This window comes from Bubalus bubalis, chromosome 11 (genome assembly GCF_019923935.1).
Source record: "Bubalus bubalis isolate 160015118507 breed Murrah chromosome 11, NDDB_SH_1, whole genome shotgun sequence".
In the NCBI taxonomy this organism is placed as follows: domain Eukaryota; kingdom Metazoa; phylum Chordata; class Mammalia; order Artiodactyla; family Bovidae; genus Bubalus; species Bubalus bubalis.
In genome coordinates, this window is record NC_059167.1 from 96,408,059 (window position 1) to 96,423,001 (window position 14,943).

At 42.7% G+C, this 14,943-nt stretch overlaps 1 long non-coding RNA gene across 2 annotated transcripts in view; it reads left to right on the plus strand.

The window, feature by feature from the left end:
* Positions 1 to 14,943, plus strand: part of LOC123328256 — a 40,660-nt gene that overhangs the window by 7,437 nt on the left and 18,280 nt on the right. Inside the window, exon 2 of one of the 2 annotated variants that reach the window (XR_006543086.2) lies at positions 13,125 to 13,264. The exons of the other annotated variant lie outside the window; for it this stretch is intronic. This is a non-coding gene — a long non-coding RNA (uncharacterized LOC123328256). The remainder of the gene's footprint in view (positions 1 to 13,124; positions 13,265 to 14,943) is intronic. 2 annotated transcript variants of the gene reach the window in all.

Genomic DNA, 14,943 nt, shown 5'->3' on the forward strand with positions numbered 1-14,943 from the left:
ATGCAGAGTATATTATGCAAAATGCTGGGCTGGATGAAGCACAAACTGGAATCAAGATTGCCGGGAGAAATATCGGTAACCTCAGATATGCAGATGATACCACCCTTATGGGCAGAAAGCAAAGAAGAACTAAAGAGCCTCTTGATGAAGGTGAAAGAGGAGAGTGAAAAAGCTGGCTTAAAACTCAGCATTCAGAAAACTAATATCATGGCATCTGGTCCCATCACTTCATGGCAAATAGATGGGGAAACAGTGGAAACGGTGAGAGACTATTTTTTGGGGCTCCAAAATCACTGCAGATGGTGATTGCAGCCATGAAATTAAAAGATGCTTGCCATTTGGAAGAAAAGCTAACTTAGATAGCATATTAAAAAGCAGAGACATGACTTTGCCAACAAAGGTCCGTCTAGTCAAAGGTATGGTTTTTCCAGTAGTCATGTATGGATGTGAGAGTTGGACTATAAAGAAAGCTGAGCGCCAAAGAATTGATGCTTTTGAACTGTGGTGTTGCAAAAGACTCTTGAGAGTCCCTTGGACAGCAAGGAGATCCAAGCAGCCCATCCTAAAGGAGATCAGTCCTGGGTGTTCATTGGAGGGACTGATGCTGAAGCTGAAGTTCCAATACTTTGGCCACCTGATGCGAAGAGCTGACTCATTGGAAAAGACTCTGATGCTGAGAAAGATTGAAGGCAGAAGGAGAAGGGGATGACAGAGGACAAGGTATTTGGATGGCATCACTGACTTGATGGACAGGAGATGGTGAAGGATAGGGAAACATGGGGTGCTACAGTCCATGGTGTTGCTAGATTTGGATAGACCGAATGACTGAACACCAACAACAACTCCTGTATTATGTCGTTCAGATTGTTCCAGCTCTGATCATCGTGAGCTCTTTCAATTGTCTCCTCTGTCCCTTCAACAATCCTATGTTAAGTCATGGATTATTTTTTTAGGATTCACCTTCTTTGCAGCATGTGGACTCTTTAGTGGTGGCATGTGGGATGTAGTTCCCTGACCAGGGATCGAACCTACACCCCTGCACTGGGAGCATGGAGTCTTAGCCCCTGGACCACCAGGGAAGTCCCTGGACTCAGTATTTTTGATTCATCTAATTGCCACCATCCTTCCTTTTATGATACATTTTGTCATGTGCTTGAGCATTTACTATTTGAAATAAATTCACTATGGCTCTTTTTTTTATATACTTTTCTCTACTGCAACATGGTATCTTAGATTCCATCTGCTTTAGGTCATGGAGATGAGAGTGAGTGATGAACTGTGTGTGGAGCTAACAGTACCATCAGTTCCGGTTTTCCCAAACAGGTATTTAGAAATACTCTTCACTCCTCCATCTCTGAGTCACTCTGTTCTGTGGGACATGCCTGGCACAGCTGATCAAATAGAGCTTTACTCTTTCCCTTCAATCTATCCTCATTTATGGGCTTCCCTGGTGGCTCAGATGGTAAAGAATCTGCCTGCAATGAGGAAGACCTGAGTTGGAGCCCTGGGTTGGGAAGATCCCCTAGAGAAGGGCATGGTAACCCACTCCAGTATACTTGCCTGAAGAATCTGCATGCACAGAGGAGCCTGGTGGGCTACAGTCCATGGGGTGGCAAAGAGTCGGACACGACTGAGTGACTAAGCACTGCACAGCACATCATTGTTTACATGCCAATTAAAGGCCTCCCCCGGGGGCTCAGTGGTAAAAAATCCGCCTGCAATGCAGGAGTCACAGGGGATGCAGGTTTGATCTCTGTGTTGGGAAGCTCCCCTGGAGGAGGAAATGGCTGCCCACTCGAGGATTCTCGCCTGGAGAATCCCATGGACAGAGGAGCCAGGCGAGCTACTGTCCTCAGGATCACAGAGAGGAGGACACAACTAAAGCCTGCACCCACGTCTACAACAATTATACTTCAGTACTTCAGCGAAGCAGTTTCAGTTCAGTTCAGTCGCTCAGTGTCTGCCTCTTTGAGACCCCATGGACTGCAGCACAACAGGCTTCCCTGTCCATCACCAACTCGCAGAGCCTGCTCAAACTCATGTCCATCGAGTCGGTGATGCCATCCAATCATCTCATCCTCTGTGGTCCCCTTCTCCTCCTGCCTTCAGTCTTTCCCAGCATCAGGGTCTTTTCCAAGGAGTCAGTTCTTTGCATCAGGTGGCCAAAGTATTGGAGTTTCAGCTTCAACATCAGTCCTTCCAATGAATATTCAGGACTGATTTCCTTCCTGTGAGGGCATCACTGACTCTATGGACGTGAGTCTGGGTGAACTCTGGGAGTTGGTGATGGACAGGGAGGCCTGGTGTGCTGCGATTCATGGGGGTCGCAAAGAGTCAGACACGACTGAGCAACTAAACTGAACTGAAATGAAGTTGATCACAGCTTTTCTTCCAAGTAGGAAGCATCTTTTAATTTCATGGCTGCAGTCACCATCTACAGTGATTTTGGAGCCCCCCAAAATAGTCTCTATTTGCCATGAAGTGATGGGACCAGATGCCATGATCTTAGTTTTCTGAATGCTGAGTTTTAAGCCAACTCTTCCACTTTCCTCTTTCACCTTCATCAAGAGGCTATTTAGTTCTTCTTTGTTTTCTGCCATAAGGGTGGTATCATTTGCCTATCTGAGGTTATTAATATTTCTCCCAGCAAACTTGATTCCAGTTTGTGCTTCATCCAGCCCAGCATTTTGCATGATATACTCTGCATATAAGTTAAATAAGCAGGGTGACAATATAGAGCCTTGATGTACTCCTTTTCCTATTTGGAACCAGTCTGTTATTCTATGTCCAGTTCTAACTGTTGCTTCTTAACTTGCATGCAAATCTTCTCAGGAGGCAGGTCAGGTGGTCTGGTATTCCCGTCTCTTTAAGAATTTTCCACAGTTTGTTGTGATCCACACAGTCAAAGGCTTTGTCGTAGTCAATAAAGTAGAAGTAGATGTTTTTCTGGAACTCTCTTGCTTATGCAGTGATTCAGCGGATGTTGGCAATTTGATCTTTGGTTCCTCTGCCTTTTCTAAATCCAGCTTGAACATCTGGAAGTTCATGGTTCACATACTGTTGGAGCCTGGCTTGGAGAATTTTCAGCATTACTTTCTTAGCATGTGAGATGAATGCAATTGTGTAATAGTTTGAACGTTATTTGGCATTGCCTTTTCTCAGGATTGGAATGAAAACTGACCTTTTCCAGTTCTGTGGCCACTGCTGAGTTTTTCAAATTTCCTGGCATATTGAGTGCAGCACTTTCATAGCATCATCTTTTACGATTTGAAATAGCTCAACTGGAATTCCATCACCTTCACTAGCTTTGTTCATAGTGATGCTTCCTAAGGCTCACTTGACTTTGCACTCCAGGATGTCTGGCTCTAGGTGAGTGATCACACCATTGTGGTTATCTGGGACATTAAGATCTTTTTTGTATAGCTCTTCTGTGTATTCTTGCCACCTCTTCTTAATATTTTCTGCTTCTGTTAGGTCCATACAATTTCTGTCCTTTATTGTGCCCATCTTTGCATGAAATGTTCCCTTGGTATCTCTAATTTTCTTGAAGAGATCTCTAGTCTTTCCCATTCTATTGTTTTCCTCTATTTCTTTGCACTGATCACTGAGGAAGGCTTTCTTATCTCTTCTTGTTATTCTTTGGAGCTCTGCATTCAGATGCATATATCTTTTCCTTTCTCCTTTGCCTTTAGTTTCTCTTCTTTTCTCAGCTATTTGTAAGCCCTCCTTAGTCAACCATTTTGTCTTTTTGCATTTCTTTTTCTTGGGGATGGTCTTGATCCCTGTCTCCTGTACAATGTCACGAACCTCCGTCCATAGTTCTTCAGCCATTCTGTCTATGAGATCTAATCCCTGGAATCTGTTTGTCACTTCTACTGTATAATTGTAAGGGATTTGATTTAGGTCATACCTGAATGACTTAGTGGTTTCCCCTACTTTCTTCAATTTAAGTCTGAATTTGGCAATAAGGAGTTCATGATCTGAGCCACGGTCAACTCCTGGTTATTTTGCTGACTGTATAGAGCTTCTCCATCTTTGGCTCCATCATTGGGAGGCAGTGGACAGGCATTATTCTTCATCCAAAAAAGAACAAGTGAAAATGCATGCTATCCAGTAGGAACATTTTAATTTAGACATAAGAGCAGCTCACAATGAATATGGGCTTGTATTGGAGTTTCAGCTTCAGCATCAATACTTCCAGTGAATATTCAGGACTGATTTCCTTTAGGATTACCTGGTTGGATCTCCTTGTAGTCCAAGGGACTCTCAAGAGCCTTCTCCAACACCACAGTTCAAAAGCATCAATTCTTCGGTGCTCAGCCTTCTGTGTGGTCCAACTCTCACATCCATACATGACCACTGGAAAAAACCATAGCTTTGACTAGACAGACCTTGGTTGGCCAAGTAATGTCTCTGCTTTTTAATATGCTGTCTAGGTTGGTCATAGCTTTCTTCCAAGGAGCAAGAAGGTGGGGCATCAAACCCAGGCTTCCGTATTGTCATTGTCTTCATGTTAATGGCATGGGAGCCATCTGGGTTCAGGTGGTTGATAGGATCCGGGATGAGGAGATGCTGGGCTTCCTGAAGCTTCATGGGGATGAAAGGTTCTCAAAGCCCTTTATTAATTTCTTAATAAAGGAGGGAGAAAATCCCTCCCTTGAGGGGAGGTATATAGTATTGAAAGTGCTTTAAGCTTCATGTTTTAGAAGTTAGAAATATCACCTAGGGGATGGGCAGGGACTGCATTTGCTCTGATGTCTGTGGCTCTGTGAAGAATGAAGGAGCAAAGTCCAAGAAAGAAATGAAAGAGTCTCCTTTGAGCCTCATCTTCAATTAAGATGTGGACCTGACAGAAAACATCAAGGTCGAGATTTCAATAGTGGAGTGTGTTTGTGTGGCTTTAAGAGAGGAGATTTCAAATGCAATGTCCACCCTCATTTATCAACCTGGGGGCAGTTTCTTGCTCCAGGGGCTGACATTCCTGCAGCAGTGTGGCCTGGGGTTAGCTGGGCTGGGGCAGGGGCAGGGTGGAAGCCTGACTCCCCATCCCTGCTGGGATAAGTAAACAAGAAGGCAAGGCAGAGCCCAAGACATCCCAATTATCTACTTGTCCTAAATACTTCCCATGAGAACAATTTGTCATTGACATACTTAATTAGACTCTTGACCAGTATTTTCCAGATGGGGGGATTTTTCTAAAAGCCAGATGTTTTCCATATTTAATAAGACAGCTGAGGCAAACCCTTGACACAAAGGAATCACAGGAGCTCAGGGCTATGAAATCATAGCTTAGTGGGTCCAGAAAGAGGACCCGTCAGCCTTGGGGCCTTTCAAAAGAAATAGACATCAGTGGCAAAGACCAAGTGTCACTGAGCAGGTGTCTGCTGTGGCCAAGGCCTGGGTTTCTGCTTGCTCTAAGCTAGCCTCAAGGCAGAGAAGACCTTTGGTCTATTTTACTTACAGAGGCAACAAGGAGAGAGGCCCTGGGAGCAGGAGCAGTAGAGTCAAGGTGTGGATGAACCTAGAGCCTGTCATTGGAGAAGGCGATGGCACCCCACTCCAGTGTTCTTGCCTGGAGAATCCCAGGGACCGGGGAGCCTGGTGGGCTGCCGTCTACGGGGTCACACAGAGTTGGACACGACTGAAGTGATTTAGCAGCAGCAGCAGCAGAGCCTGTCATAAAGAGTGAAGTAAGTCAGAAAGAGAAACACATTCTTATATTAAAACATATATGTGGAATCTAGAAAGATGGTATTGATGAACCTATTTGTAGGGCAGGAATAGAGACGCAGACATAAAGAATGGACTTTGGACACAATGGGAAAAGGGGAGGATGGGATGAATCGGGAGATCAGGATTGACATATAAACTCTAGTGCTAAGTCGCTTCGGTTGTGTCCATCTCTTTGCAACCCCACGGACTGTAGTCTGCCAGGCTCCTCTGTCCATGGGATTCTCCAAGCAAGAATACTTGAGTGGTTGTCATGCCCTCCTCCAGGGGGTCTTCCTGACCCAGGGATTGAACCCGGGTCTCCTGCATCCCCTGCTTTGGCATCTCCTGCATTTCGTCTACTGTTCCGCCTGCCAGTGCAGGAGAGATAAAAGACACAGGTTCAATCCCTGGGTCAGGAAGATCCCCTGGATAAGGGAATGGCAACCCACTCTGGTATTCTTGCCTGGAGAATCCCATGGACAGAGGAACCTAGCAGGCTATGGTCCATAGGATTGCAAAGAATCGGACATGACTAAAGTGACTTAGCACAGCACAGCACATCCATACACACACACACACACACACACACACACACACACACTACTGTATGTCAAATAGATAGCTCATGGGAACCTGCTGTATAGCACAGGGGGCTCAATTTGGTGCTCTGTGGTGACCTAGAGGGTAGGATGGGAGGTGGTGGGAGGGAGGGGATGTATACGTACATATAACTGATTCACTTTGTTGTAGAGCAGAAAGTAACACAACATTGTAAAGCAATTTTTCTCCAATTAAAAACAAATTTAAAAATAAATGCAGGGCAAAGCAAACCCACCTGGGGTCAGTTCCAACCCGAGAGCCAGCCTCTGTCTGAGAGGTGGAGCGGCTCAGAGTCAGGGCTCCCCCGGCTCACTGTCCAGTGCTCTCTGCACACCACCCCCCCACTCCCCAGCCCCATCACAGGGACAGGCGGAGGCCTCTGAAGAGCAAGCAGAGGCAGAGGCCCTGCACCCACTCCTCTCAGTGGTTCTTGGTCTGTCCCCCGGCTCAGTCACAGGTCTGTCTGCCTCCCTCACACAGTGACTCCTCCAGGGTCAGGGGACAGAGCTCGGGGGCTGTAAAGAGCAGATGCTCATCACAGGGTCGCTGTTCTTGTACCTTGGAATGACCTGCTTTGGCCTCAGCCAGTTTCCATCTCAATTAGGCCCTCTATTTTCTTGCAGTTGCCCAAATCCTAGCTTGGGCATGTGGCTGGAAGGGATAACCTTGCCAAACACAGAAGGCTGATGACAAATCAGTTGTCTTCTTTCTTTGATCTAATTCCATCAGAGAGGTGTGTGTGTGTTTAAAGGATAATCTCAATACACGCACCCCAGTGTTCACAACACTAGTTACAATAGCCAAGAAATGGAAGCAACTTAAACATCCATAAACAGAGGAATAGATGAAGATGTGGTATATAGACAATGGAATACTGAAGTGAAGTGAAGTTGCTCAGTTGTGTCTGACTCTTTGCGACCCCATGGACTGTAGCCTGCCAGGCTCCTCTGGCAATCCATGGGATTTTCCAGGCAAGACTACTGGAGTGGGTTGCCATTTCCTTCTCCAGGGGATCTTCCCAACCCAGGGATCGAACCCAGGTCTCCCACATTGTAGGCAGATGCTTTTACCATCTGAGCCGCCAGGAAGTCTCAGTGCAATACTACTCAGCCATAAAAAATGAAGTACGGCTACTTGCAGCAACAAAGGTGGACCTATGATCTAGGTAGAGATAATCTAGGTAATCTAGGGATAATCTAGATTATTTAGGTATCTAGAGATTATCTAGACAATCTAGGTAGAGATTATCATACTAAGTGAAGTGAGTCAGGCAAAGAGAAATACCATATGGTATCACTTATGTATAGAATCTTAAAAAAATCATACAAATGAACTTACTTAGAAGACAGAAATAGACTTGCAGATATGGAAAACAAACTTATGGTTGTCAAAGGGGAAAGAAGGGTTAGGGATAAATTAAGAGTTTTGAATTAACAGATACACACTACTATATATAAAATAGATAGCCAAAAAGGATTTACTGTATAGCATAGGGAAGTATACTCAATCTGCTGGATCATCAAAAAAGCAAGAGAGTTCCAGAAAAACATCTATTTCTGCTTTATTGACTATGCCAAAGTCTTTGACTGTGTGGATCACAATAAACTATGGAAAATTCTGAAAGATATGGGAATACCAGACCACCTCACCTGCCTCTTGAGAAACCTATATGCAGGTCAGGAAGCAAATGTTAGAACTGGACATGGAACAACAGAATGGTTCCAAATAGGAAAAGGAGTACGTCAAGGCTGTATATTGTCAACGTGCTTATTTAACTTATATACAGAGTACATCATGAGAAATGCTGGGTTGGAGGAAGCACAAGCTGGGATCAAGATTGCCGGGAGAAATATCAATAACCTCAGATATGCAGATGACACCACCCTTATGGCAGAAAGTGAAGGAGAACTAAAGGGCCTCTTGATGAAAGTGAAAGAGGAGAGTGAAAAAGTTGTCTTAAAGCTTAACATTCAGAAAACGAAGATCATGGCATCCGGTCCCATCACTTCATGGCAAATAGATGGGGAAACTGTGGAAACAGTGGCTGACTTTATTTTTTCTGGGCTCCAAAATTACTGCAGATGGTGACTGCAGCCATGAAATTAAAAGACGCTTATTCCTTGGAAGGGAAGTTATGGCCAACCTAGACAGCATATTGAAAAGCAGAGACATTACTTTGTCAACAAAGGTCCATCTAGTCAAGGCTATGGTTTTTCCAGTAGTCATGTAAGGATGTGAGAGTTGGACCATAAAGAAAGCTGAATGCCAAAGAATTGATGCTTTTGAACTGTGGTGTTAGAGAAGACTCTTGAGAGTCCCTTGGACTTCAAGGAGATCCAACCAGTCCATCCTAAAGGAAATCAGTCCTGAATATTCATTAGAAGGACTGATGCTGAAGCTGAAACTCCAATACTTTGGCCACCTGATGCAAAGAGCTGACTCATTGGAAAAGACCCTGATGCTGGGAAAGATTGAAGGCAGGAGGAGAAGGGGATGACAGAGGATGAGATGGCTTTATGGCATCACCGACTCAGTGGACATGGTTTTGGGTGGACTTTGGAAGTTGGTGATGGACAGGGAGGCCTGGCATGCTGCGGTTCATGGGGTTGCAAAGAGTAGGACACGACTGAGCAACTGAACTGAAAAAGGAAAATAATCTGAAAAAGAATATATATATATATATGGTAACACACACATGTGTGTGTGTGTGTGTGTATGGAGTAGGAAATGGCAACCTACTCCATTATTCTTGGAAAATTACATGGACAGAGCCTGGCAGGCTATAGTCCATGGTGTTGCATAGAGTTGGAAATGACTGTGGGACTAACACACACACACACATAAGTGTGTATAAATATATATATATATAAACTGATCCACTTTGCTGTATACCTGAGACTAACACAACATTGTAAATCAACTATACTTTCTGGTAGTCTTTTTGGAAATTCTACCAATGACACTATGGAGTCATGGATTTTAAAAAGTTAATATATTAAAAACCATTACTTTCATTATTTGTTGTGTTGCTCAAATTATTCCAAATATGATCAGTGGAAGCTTTTCAAGCCATCTCCCATGTCCTTTGACCTGATCCTGTATCTCTGAGCACTTCCGTGTTCCCTGGCTCAGCAAGTATCAGCTTGTTCATCGGGTATCAACTACTTCTCTAACAAGGAGGCCTGGTGTTATTAGGAGCTGTTGAGTGACCAGCAGGAAAGGAAGTTGGTCTTGATTTCTTTTTTCTCACTGATCAAAACTATTCCATAGAAAACACTCAAAATAAACATTTCACTGGAGAAGTTTATTGTTGGTTAATATTGTTAGTGCTATTTCTTCTACTAATAAGGCTCACTTCTGTGGTCACCATTCTTTGTTTTGGGTCTCTCTGAGTTCATCCTACTCTGAGTTTTTGTTTTTAGTTTCTTAAATGTTTATATTCATATCTTAAATTTGGGACATGTTGACCCTTATTTCTTCAAATATTCTCTTCTTTTTCTGGGGCTCCCACAATGTGCATGTTATTCTGGTTGATATTGCCTTATAGTTCCTTTAGATTTTGCCCGTTTTTTTTTTTTTTTTTTTTTAATCTTGTTTACTTTCTGTTCCTCAGATTTGGTAATTCATATTGTCCTTTCTTCACTTTTTGCTGATTCTTTTTTCCATCTCCTAAAATCTGCTTTTGAGTCCTATCAGTGAATATTTCATTTCAGTTATTGTATTTTTCAGCTCTAATTTTCATTCTATTGGGGCAGGGGTCAGGTTTCCTATGTCTTTACTGATACTTCTGTTTTGGTCATGCATCTTTTTCTTGATTTTCTCTGTGTCTTCCTTTAGTTCTTTGAGCTTCTTTAAAATAACTGTATTTATAGATCTGCCATCAGGTATTTTTCAGGGACAATTTCTGTTGGCTTGATTTTTGTTTTTTTTGTCTGTTTTTGTTTTTTGTTGTTGAAAACTGGCCATTTGAAATAAATGCAGTAACTCTGGAAATTAGGTTCCTTCCTCTGACCTCTCCCCAAGGTTGGTTGTGCTTTTGTTTTTGTGATTGATGTAAACTGCCACTGGGCCAAGATTAAGTGTTAGGTATAGACTTAAGACCTTCTCATATATTCTCTGAGCTTGCACCTTTCCTGGGCATGCAGTGATTTTCTAATACCCTTCATATATGTGGTTACTTTTGAATGCCCTGGATTCATTGTCTGGTCCCCAGAGGAGGACATAGAGAAAAATGGAGTGGGTGGGGAGGGGAGGGGAGGAAAGCACTTTCTCTTTATATACCTTCGAAGTCACTTTAAGCAGAGGAAGAGGGGCTTGAAACAAGGAGGAAGGGGCAGGAACAATGGCCACTTGCCTTTCTGTCTGCATGTCTGTGCCAAAGTAGCAACCAGCAATCAGAGCATGGATTCCCCATATTATTAGGAGGACAGGGTCCTTTTGTCCACACTGGCTCCCACAGCCATAGCTACCTGCCATGGGGCTGAAGGCTATGAACTGGGTAGTTCATGAAGGTATGAACTGTGCTATGAGCTGAAATTGACTGAAATTAACTGCAATTTACTGCTTAAAAATTTCCCTGGAAGTTTCAAATCTTTAATAGGCTCCTGAGTTCCAAAATAGTTCTATCAATCACATTCAGCTAATGCAATTATTGCATAGGTGGAGAGACAGATTCCTGGTGCTTCCTCCTGTACCAGCTTCTCAGAATCCTCTCAGTAAAGGCTATTGAGTTTTGTATGTCAAGCCTATTTTGCTATTTCACTGAATTATTTTATTGCTTGAGTTAGCTTTTATAAATCATTGGTTATCTGGAATTTTCCAGGTATACTATTATATCATCTGAAAATAAGGATAGTTTTACTTCTTTTCCCATTCTTGTGCTTTGCATTGATTTTTCTTATCTAATTGCATTGGATAAATCCTTTAGTATGGTAGAAGAATAATAGAGGCAAGCTACAAGTTTTTGATAAAGAAATCACCACTCTTTCCCCAAAATAGAGGTCTATGCTACATAAAATTAGAGTCTCAGGCTTCCCTGATGGTACAGTGGTTAAGATTCCATGCTTCCACTGCAGGGGGTGCAGGTTTGATCCCTGGTCAAGGAACTAAGATCACACATGCTGCATGGTACAGCCAAAAACAAAACAAAACAGAACACTAGTCTCAACAAAGTGTTAGAATTAAAAAAAAAAATAAAGCAAGAACAATTCTCAGAAGAGAGGGGTGTGAGTTTTCTTAACTATCCTGAAATAGTTAAGAAGGAAAATATAAGTCTGATTACTAGCAATCACAGCCCCTTAATATTTCATACTCTGAACAATCAAGTTAGTGGGTCCTCCTTCCTGATAAATTGTGAAGTGACAAAAAGAATGGGTAGAGGCAGCCCCCCATTTGAGTAGCTGGGCTGAAATCCTTCTTCCCATTACAAATGCAGTGATGTATAGTTGCAGAAATGAATAAGAAGAAAGCATCCTTTGGAGTTTTCATTGGTGACTCTTCACCATGGCCTAAGGGTCAAGAAAGAGCTGGGTCCTTTAGGTTTTGTTTACATCTATTAAAAAGCCTATATATAGATTTTTTTTTTTTTTTTTGAGAGAAAGAAAAGTGAAAGTCAAAGTTGCTTAGTTGTGTCCTACTCTTTGTGACCCCATGGAATGTACAGTCCATGAAATTCTCCAGGCCAGCATACTGGAGTGGGTGTCCTTTCCCTCCTCCAGGGGATCTTCCCAACCTAGGGATCGAACCCAGGTCTCCCACATTACAGGTGGATTCTTTACCAACTGAGCTATACGGGAAGAGAAGAAAAATGCTCCCTGGAGCCATGGCTATCATTTGTCAATCAGATGCTTTAAAAGTGAAAAATTCACTAGAAAATCCGATTAGTTCTTGTCAGGTAGGTAGTTGCTCCAAATTGTGTTTACTAAATCATTTGGGAAATTGACAGAATTTTTCACTTCTTCCCAAAGTATTTAGTATAATGTAGACATTCAATTGGAGAAGGCAATGGCACCCCACTCCAGTACTCTTGCCTGGAAAATCCCGCGGACGGATGAGCCTGGTAGGCTGCAGTCCATGGGGTCTCTGGGAGTCGGACACGACTGAGCGACTTGACTTTCACTTTTCACTTTCATGCATTGGAAAAGGAAATGGCAACCCACTTCAGTGTTCTTGCCTGGAGAATCCTAGGGACGGGGGAGCCTGGTGGGCTGCACTCTATGGGGTTGCACAGAGTTGGACATGACTGAAGCGACTTAGCAGCAGCAGACATTCAATTATTTTTTTCAATAAATACTTGAGTTAGAGTAAGGAAAACACCCACAAATAAATAATTCCCACAGAGTGAAATGGATTCTAGAATAGAGAGGTACACAAAAGAAGTAGCTCCTAATTTTAATCCTTCTAGGGGGCAAATGAGCCTTAACATAAAAAGTTCCTTTATTAATTAAAGACAAGCAGAAAGATCTTCCTAAGCAGAAGGAACAAGCTGGTACAAAGAATAGAAACTTGAAATGAAATACCAGTTTAGAAAATGATAGGTGAATTGTTATGAGGGACTGGCGTTTGAACTTGGTCTTCAGCTTTAGGCTATTCATGCTAACTTCATCTGATGGTGTCTTAAGATACTATGGCTCTTCCCATCAGTTCCACTCACTGTCACTCTTGGATTAAATTACAAGTACTCTCTGCAGAGTAAAGGTCTCAAGAAACATTGAATTCCTTATGTTCACTCCAAAACCCCAAATCTCTGCATGCTTCCCCTTCTGACCTGAGCTTACTTTTTGAAGCAATTTGCTTTTCCTCTTATCCCTCAGTCTAAAACACCGGGGCAGTCTTCACCTGATAAACCTGAAGTTAATTAACTCCTCTGTGGCTCTCTGAGCGCCTAGTATCTGAGAAGTAACAGAAAAACCTGCTTTTTTCAGAGAGAAATATCCTTCTCCAGAGATTCAAGGTAAGGATAACCGGAAGGGATGCCAGGAAATTCTCTCATTTTTTTCCAACAAACTCATAACACTTTCTGTATGTTTGTGAACCAGTTTGAAAACTTAAGGTTTTCTAGGGTACAACCTTTTCCTAAAGTACACTTTTGTTTGTGGAAATGAATATTAAGAAGACTCTGAATGTATCTCTCAGCCCAGGCATTTTGAAATGGATTTTCCAGCTATGGGATCCATCAATAAAGCCATTGATTCACACACTGAGCTCTGATATTTCAACACTCTAAATGTCTGAATTACATCAGCATAACTAACAGTCTCCATTCAGCATTTACTGAACTCAATTCCATTCAAGTGCCCAGGCATGATATCTCAGAAGCATTTTAACTTATTCTCTGCTCCCTAAATTCTGTTTTGTTATCAAACTCTGGTAGTTCTGCCAAGGAAACATCTTCTCTTCCTCCTTCCTTCTCTATTTGTCTTTGACAAACATTTACTGAGTGAATTCTTTGGGATAAGATCTTTTCTGCTTGTGTTTTCTTATCCCAGCCTGAGGTCTGCCAGATCCTACTGCCGGATCTTCCACTTTTCCAAGAGAACCCAGAACATATCACTTTTTAATCTTTTTTTCTTTACCTTTTGACCAATTTCACCTATTTCACCCACTCTATACCCCCTGCCTCTGGCAGCCACCATTCTGCTCCCTGTAGCTATGAGTTCAGGGAGTTTTAGAATCTACATATAAGTGAGATCATACAGCATTTGTCTTTCTCTGGCTGACATATATAACAACATGATATTATATATAGTTGTATTATACATATAATGTGATATCACATTTTCTTTGTCAAAAATTCTTCTTTATGTCTCTCACTTTCCCATCAGATTGTGATCTACTCCCAAACAGGAAATTTGCCCCTTAAGTGCTTGGTGCATGGTATGAACCACTAGACAATCAGACAATCCTTCGGATACACTGGCCCCTCCGTGTATCACCTGCTCATCGTCCATGCTCTTGTCCCCTGTGCTGCCTCATTTGCTTATTGTCACGGGCATGCCCTGTAGGCATCACCAGTAACTATGCTCTCACCCATACGTCTAGTTCCTGCTAGTCCACTCTCTGAATGCTACTTCCTGTCTCTCTAGCTTGAGTACTTCAAGTCCAACATCTGGACCCCACCAGAACCTTCAGTCCAAATCCTCCTCATGTCCCTTACTCTTCTCCCTACCCAGTTTAAATTCCATGGTCTGACATTCTAAGCACTGCATTGCACATACCTTCAGTCCCTTGCAATTGCAATGTAGCTGTACGACAAGAATGCAAAGTTGGTCGCATCCAGCTCTCCACTATTTCAAGTCTGCACTCCAGCAGCAAATGTGGCTGAAGATAAAACTGCTAACCATGCCAGCCCTCTCATCCAGGGATGGCCACAAGCCCTGAGCAGCTGTGTGGGATACCAAGCAATCTTTGTGTCCTTTTCGGGTCTATTCATTCTCCTGCTCTCCCAATACCACGTTGCATCTTCTCCTCTCTCCTTAAGCCTCTAATAGTGCTTCCTCACCAAAGAAGGGCCTGATTTTTATTTTGTTGAGAAAACTGAAGCAATGCAAAGAAAATTTCTAATAACATTCACTACATCTACTTAACCAAATGACTTTTAACCTACCTCATCTATCTATCTGTACATCTACC